Below are 8,417 nucleotides of genomic sequence, written 5' to 3'. Positions count from 1 at the left end.
TTTCAATAAATAGTGCTTAAAAAATTGGATATACACATTCAGATAATAAAATTAGATCCTTATCACTCATCAGCTATTAAAAAAAATCAACTCAGTATAGGTTAGAGACTTACCTAGACCTGCAACTATGAAATAACTAGAAGAAAAGATAGGGGAAACATTTCAGGACTTTGGAATGGGCAAATCCTTTTTTTTGGAAAAGACCCCAAAAGCACAGGGATAATAAATAAAAATAGGCAAATGTAGTCATATCAAACTAAGAATGTTCTGCATGTATACGAATCAATCGACTGCATGAAGAGACATTTATATCAAGGGAGAAGATATTTGCAAATTATGTATCTAACAAGGAATTAATAGCAATATTATGTAAGAACTCCAAAATTTCAGTAGCAAAAACACACAAAACTCCCAAATCTCAATATATAAAAATGGTCAGTTGACATAAAAAGACTTTTTTCAAAAGTATACATGTAAATGGTCAACAGGTATATGAAAAAATGCTCAATATCTTCAGTCAGGGAAACTCAAATAAAAACTACAATGATGTATCCCCTCACCTCAGTAAGAATGGCTATTAAAAAGAGAATAATTGCTGGTGCAGTTTTGGTGAAAATGGAATCCTTGTAAACTGTAGGTGAATATGTAAATTAGTATAACCATTATGGAAAAAGTAAAGCTATTCCTCAAAATGGAAATCAGTATGTTGAAGAAATATCTGTGCTCCTATGATTATTGCAGCACTCTTTACAGTAGGTAAGAAATGGAGACAAGTTAAGTGTCCAACTAATGAATAGATTAAAAAAAACATGATACATATATGCAATGGAAAGTTGATTAATGTTAGAAGTAAGAAGTCTGGTAAGCTATTGTAAAGAAGGGTAGGTAACAATAATGTACTGTATATCTTAAAAAGCTAGAAAAAAGTATAGTGAAAGTTTTCTCCATAAAAAATAGTAAATATTTGAGAAGATAAATATGTATAACCAGATTTAAATATTATATATTGCATACATGTATTGAAACATCATATGCTGTAACATTATTATGTAATTCATACATATTAGTTAAAATAAATTTAATTTACATGCAAAATTATTTTAAAGAAAAATTAAGTTGGGATGATGTTCGGAATATAAAGATTTATGAATTTTAAATTGGAACAAACCTAAGCCTGAATCTAGCCTTCTGTTCTGTACAGGAGATTTTTCCACAGAATATTCACACAGCAACTATTTTTTGCATATAAAGCAGTCTTTTTCCTTTAGTCACTGCCTCTTACTTATATTAAGGTCTAAAATGCTTCTTTGTAATATCCAGGCATTGCCTTTAAAAAAAACCTGAAAAGACCAAAGAGAATTAAATTCAATATGGGTTAATTAAAAGAAAACCAGTTTTAGTATAACATAAAACATGTATACAATGAACAACAGAAAACCAGTAAAAGCTTAATAATTTAGGTGAATATTCTTGCAACTCTCACCTGAGTTAAGAAATAGAATATTGCTAACTACCCCAGAAGTTTCTCTTTGTGCCTCATTGTAAATCATAACTCTTCCAAGTCCCTGGAATTATCCACTTCCTTATAATCACCTCCTTGTGATTTAGTAGCTTAATTAGCTAAATGAACATGTAGGTGATGTTGTTTAGTTTGGTTTACATAAAAATCTTATATTATGTGTTTTAAATATGCTTTAATATTAGAATTTATAATCTACATACTCTCAGAATATTCTTTTTCTGAAAAATCACCATTTGTTCCTAATGCAGCATGATCTTTAATTACCATGGTTTTCTGTTGGTTCTCCATAAGACATACCAAGAGTCACAATGCCTCAAATTAGTGTATTTAAAAGTAAGCACAATAATCCTCCAGATATGCAACACTACTGAAGAGAATAGTGAACATCTATGTTCTGAATACGTTTTCTGGAGTATTTGTTAGTTATTATTATTTTTTTTGGATGAAGTTTCATTATATTGCTCATGCTGGCCTTAAGCTTTTGGGTTCAAGTGAAACTCTTGCCTCAGCCTGCCAAGAAGCCAGTACAACAGGCATGTACCACCATGCCACACTTGTACCAGGCATTCTTTTGGAAATGCTTCCAATCCAGGGATTATAATTGTGTAACTTTATGTTGTGAACTCAAAAATATTACCTTTCATTTATGCTCATTAGTATTTTCCATATTGATTTATGTCTTGGGTCTTAAATTTTAAAGTGACCATGATATTTAAAATGAGACTGAGAATACTAGAGTAGAATTGATAATAAAAAGAGGCATACTACATTTTAACTGCAACTGAGTTTTTCATTTTTCATGTATGGATGTCTTTTAGTTCCATAATATAAAACATATTTTTACTTTCTCCAGTGAATTTAAAATAAATGACTCCAAAATATTTAAGCCTAATTTGGATGTATATAATATTATTGAGAAAAAAATTAGAAATATGAAAGACCAAAAGTGGCTGAATGTTAAAAAAATCCCTTTTAAATGAATCATTTATTAAATTATAAAGCAGGAGGTATATTGCTGTAGTCAAAGTTCAAAGAGAAAAAGACAATAGGTAAGATCCTAGACTCTGAATTCATCCCACCTATGTTTTCATTCCATGGATGTCAGACACTTCCTTAGTGTGTGAACCTGAGCAAGCTAATTAACTTCCATAGAGTTCGGTTTCCTCATATGTAAAATATTCATCCCAACAGCACCTGCTTTGTAGGATGGTGGTGAGGAGGATTAAATGACATACTAAGTATAAAACATTTAGCATAATTTTTAATGCATTCAGAAACTTCAAAGTACACTAACAGCTCTTATTGAAATTTAATCTCTACTGAGAGGACACCAATATATTTATATTCCATACACCTTTCACAATTTTGTTTTCATGCTGGACTGAGTTCTGTGCTATCTAGGATTTGTTTTTTTCTCTCCTGAATTTTTTTCTTCAGAGAATAATGGAGAATACTTACCAGAATCCAAAGATTAGAATGTATTTATATTTTCATGAGGGAACATTTCATAGCTGTCAGGTTTTCATGTAGTCCAAATAACTCTCTTCTCATTATGATGATTCTTCATTGCATTAATAATTCAGAAAAAAATTTGAAGTGTAGGTTACTGAACCTGAAAAATTAGATTAATCATGATTTTTGAAATGTTGATACACAATCCTACCTACATTTAAATGTTAATGGAAATCTCTATTTAATTTGAATTTTGGGAAAAAAACTAGATATGTCAATGGTACAAGAGTTGATGAGTTAGTTTTAGCTAGATGTATTTTTGATGCCTATTTGAAGTCTTCTGTGTATATTTTTGGTATTCATATTTATGGGAAGATAAATGCCTAATTGGACAAGAGGAGTACTATGTTGTTTGCTGTGTGTTTTAAGAATCATTAATACCAGCAGGGAAGTATTTTTGTATAATTATATAGGCTACCTATATTAATATGTTGTAAACCCTGGGGATTGATGCCTCACAGAGATGATTAAGGAAATCTGTGACTAAGGTCAGAGGCATATCCAAGTAACAACTTCATGAATAGTTCCCTTAAGACCTTTAGTTTTATCTTTTCCTTTTAAAAGAGATTTTTCAAAAGAAATTAATTTGATAAAAATTTAATTTCTCATATTAAACATACATAAAATTGAAAATATGATATAAACCATACCTGTAAAATTAACACATGTAATTGAATTTTGGTGTAAACAACAAAATCAGTTAAATTGAGAAATTAGGTTTTCAGGTGTTGTCTGAACAGGACATAAAATAATTGATTTTTAGCAAATTTATAGAATAATTCCAATTTTTTGGTTCATATCATCATTGTTTGCTTTTCAATATATTAAATAGCATGATATCTCTTGAGCCCACCATCAGTTCAATGACTAGAAAGTTAATAGTAGCTTAGTAACTTTGCTTTTATGTTCTTTCCTTCTTTCTTTCTAACTCAGAGTGATTATGGTTCTTTTTAAAAAAAATTTAAAAAGTTGTAGATGAACACAATACCTTCATTTGATTTATCTATTTTTATATGTGGGGCTGAGGATTAAACTCAGTGCCTCACATGTAGTAGGCAAATGCTCTACCACTGAGCTACAGCCCCAGCTACATAATCATGGTTTTGAATTTTGCATTCCTCACATACTTCTTTTAGTGATATATGATATTAAGTATGATATATACATAACTCCCTAATATGTATTAAGTACTGATATATATCACTTCCTTACATGTAATATATATATATATTGATATGTATAGTATAATATATATATAAATATTAACCATTCACATACACATGGGAATGCCTAAATAATATGTTAAAGTTTACTTGTTTTTGAACTTATACAAAGGGTCTCATACTTCAATTTCAAGTATGTTTTGGGAACTCTTTTTACCTAACATTTGCTAATCAATTTTATCCAATGCATTTTGTGTAACTATATTTCATTTATTTTTCACTAATTGTCATTACTGCCAATTAAAAGAGTATAAATGCTATATCTATGGCCTTAATTTTTATTTTCCTAAAAACTAATGAGGTTGAACATAATTTAATTTTAGTTATTGCAATATATGGTTTCCCATCTTTGCAAAACCTTCTTGTAGATTCTGCCAATGTTCTATTGCATTGCTTGCCTTTTTTCCATACTTATAGAATATCTTTGTACTTGAATATTTTCTGTACTGTTTTTTGTTCTACAAAAATTTTCTCTCAGTTTTTTTTGTTTTATTACTTTTTTCCCATCTTCCACCAGACCTCACCTCTTTTTTATTTTTATTTTAATTAGGTGTATATGACAGCAGGATGCATTTTGATTCATTGTACATAATTGCAGCACAACTTTTCATTTCTCTGGTTGTTCACAATGTAGCATCGCACCATATGTGCAGTCATACATGTACACAATGTAGTGTTGCACCATATCTGTAGTCATATATACACATAGGGTAATGATATCCCTCGCATTCTACCATCTTTCCTGCCCCTATGTTCTCTCCCTCCCCCACTTTGCCCAATCAGAGTTCTAGTTTATTACTTTTAAAAAATTACTCTTGATAATCTGAAGCTCTTAACTTCAACATGAAGACCTTATTAATCTTTTCTTTAATGGCTTTGAAAAGAAATCCTTATCCATTCCAAAGTCAGAAAGTCATATTTTTCTACAAGGTTTCAAGTTGTATCCTTAATCCATCTGGATTTAATGTGTGTGAATGGTGGAGGGTAGGGATCCAAATTAATTTTCCAAATTGTTAACCAAATTCTAGCATAATTATTTAAAATGTTTATTTGTTTTCCATAGATGCTATAAAATCTTTCATATGTTAAAGTTCTATGTGGAGGGAGAAGGAGGAAGAAAAGTGGGGGAGAATATGCATGTATGTATCTGAGACCTGTATTCTGCTACATTGTTCAATTTGTGTTTTTCTGTATCAATACCAGCCTATAGAGATGGAGAGGAGACCCAACATGGCAGCGAGCGCAGAGAGATCAACTCTCTGACCTCTTCAGCTGCACGGGCATAGGGAGTTGTAAACTGTCTAAATGCTGTTTGCTCAGGATCACTAGGCATTGCTGAGCTGATGCGGATCTGGGGCGAACAGTCTGGGCCTCTCAGAACACACACTGAGCCCTGATCGGCTGAATTCAAGCTCCTGTTTGCCTGCTTCTCGCAGCCAAACTGCTGTGACTCAGCACTAACGATCCTGCTGAAACAACTGGTCGGCCCTTCTGAACTTACGGAGGTAAATGCCAACCGAGCCTTCATAGGCAGTGGCCACAGGATTGAAACGAGGCTTGGGAGAGACAGTCAGGACCCACGCATTGCATTGATCACCCGGCAAAGGGAACGAACTGTCACCATTTGCATGGGATACCACCATGGCAGAGAACTGACGTCACCAGAACGCAGCGGAGGAGATAACTTCATTGAAACCAGCAGCGACAGGTGTGTAATCCCCTAGCCATCTCTTTCCACACAGCAGGGAAAACTTAAGGGCCCCTCCCAGCTCTCCCGTGAGCTCGATAGCCAGACTAAGGGAATCAGGAGTGGCGCGGGACTCGTGGTGTGGAACTCCCGGCTACCGCTCCCACCAGTGATGACAACTGAGATCTCTTGCACCAGCTACCGGGGCCGTGGCTACCGGAGGGCAAGCAAATTTGCTGGGGGTTCTCAGCCCCAAGCTCTACAAACTTAGGGTCTGAGGGAATGGCAAACAGGGAGAGTGTGCCCAGGCGTTCATGAAAACAGGGCTCCCAGGAGCAGCAGACCTGGCGTGTAGCCAGTATTGTGGTGAGCATCACTGGTCAGCGGGGCCTGGCTTGAGGGAAAGTGGGGAAGTGACTAGACACAAGAGAAGGCCCTAGACACTCAGGATTGGAGACCCGCCCAGTCTGGGAGGAAGAGCTGCTGCACAGTGATTGGTACCCACCTATTGAGAGGAGAAGTGTGGCCCAGTGGGCACAGCTCCACCTACTGGATGAGAAGTTAATCAAACTCTAAGACTGCATTTACTAATATTTTTTTTTAATTTGGGTTTTTTTTATTTTCATTTTTTTGTTGTTGTTTTTTAATTTTTTAAAAAAATTTTGTATTTTTGTATTTTTTAAAAATTATTTTATTTATTTATTTTTTAAATTTAAATTTAAATTATTACTATTATTATATAAATTTTTTTTTCTTTTCTATTTTTTTTCTTTTGTCTTTCATTTCTTTTCAATTTTCTTATTCCCCCTTCCTTGAATTCTACCTGCTTACTCTCATTCGCTTTAGTGACTTCTTCCCTTCCCTTCTAATACCTTTCCTCCCAAGCATCAAATAAATTTATAGGAGTAAACAGTAACTCAGCAGTCAAACAGAAAAAGAAGTAACATGAGCAGCATGAAAAAGCAAGGAAGAAAAGGAGTACAAACAATGCAGGAAAGCCCAAATATTCAGGAGGACCTAGAGTCATCAGAAAAATGGTCATATAAAGAACTCAAGGAATACCTTAGACAGATGGAATGGAACCTTAAAGAGGATACGAGACAGCAAATTCAAACAGTGAAAGAACACATTGAAAATGAATTACATAAACAGATAAAAGAAGAAGTTAAGCATCTTTTTCAGGAGATAGAGATTATAAAAAAAATCAAAAAATAATTCTAGAAATGAAGGAAACTATAAACCAAACTAAAAACTCAATTGAGAGTATCACTAACAGAGTGGAGCAAGCCAGAACGTCAGATAATGAAGACAAAATATATCTTCTTGAAAAGAGTCTAGCCAACTCAGAAAGGGTGGTAAGAAATCATGAGGAAAACATCTAAGAGATATGGGATAACATAAAAAAACCAAACATAAGAGTCATCGGGATAGAGGAAGGTATAGAGATTCAAACCAAGGGAATGAGTAACATGCTGATGAAATAATTATAGATAACTTTCCAGAAATAAAAAAGGAAATGGATATACAATTTGTAGATGCATACAGGACACTGAGCATACAAAATCACAGTAGACCAACGCCAAGACACATTGTTATGAAGATATCCAATATACAGAACAAAGAGAAACTATTAAAAGCTACAAGAGAAAGGAGGCAGACTACATTCAGGGGTAAACCAATAAGGTTAACAACCAATTTTTTATCACAGACGCTGAAAGCGAGAAGATCCTGGAACAAAATATTTCAAACACTGAAAGACAATGGATGCCAACCAAGAATTCTGTATCCATCAAAATTAAGCTTCAGGTACGACATCAAAATAAAAATCTTTCATGATAAACAAAAGCTAAAAGAATTTGCATCCAGAAAACCAGCATTGCAAAGCATCTTGAGCAAAACACTACATGAGGATGAAACGAAAAACAATAAACAAAACCATCAGTGGGAAGTGTCTCAGCAAAGACAGAGGGCGGGGGGGGGAAGCTAATCATGGAGAAACAAACTAAATTAAAAAAAGATAAATAATCAAACATGGCTGGAATTACAAACCATATATCAATAGTAACTCTAAACGTTAATGGCCTAAACTCTCCAATAAAGCAACATAGGCTGGTAACATGGATTAAAAAAACAAATCCAACAATATGCTGCCTCCAGGAGACACACCTGATTGGAAAAGACATACACAGGCTGAAGGTGAAAGGTTGGGAAAAAATATAACACGCACACGATCCTCGTAAGCAAGCAGGGATGGCCATCCTCATAGCGAATAAAATCGACTTCAAGACTAAGTTAATCAAAAGGGACAAGGAAGGACATTATATACTGTTAAAAGGAACCATTCACCAACAAGATATAACAATTATCAATATTTATGCACCAAATAATGGTGCTGCGACGTTCATAAAAGAAAATCTCCTCAAGTTCAAGAATCAAATAGACCACAACACAATAATTATGGGTGACTTCATCA

Source organism: Ictidomys tridecemlineatus, chromosome 8 (assembly GCF_052094955.1).
Source record: "Ictidomys tridecemlineatus isolate mIctTri1 chromosome 8, mIctTri1.hap1, whole genome shotgun sequence".
Lineage (NCBI taxonomy): Eukaryota > Metazoa > Chordata > Mammalia > Rodentia > Sciuridae > Ictidomys > Ictidomys tridecemlineatus.
This window is presented reverse-complemented; position numbering follows the sequence as displayed.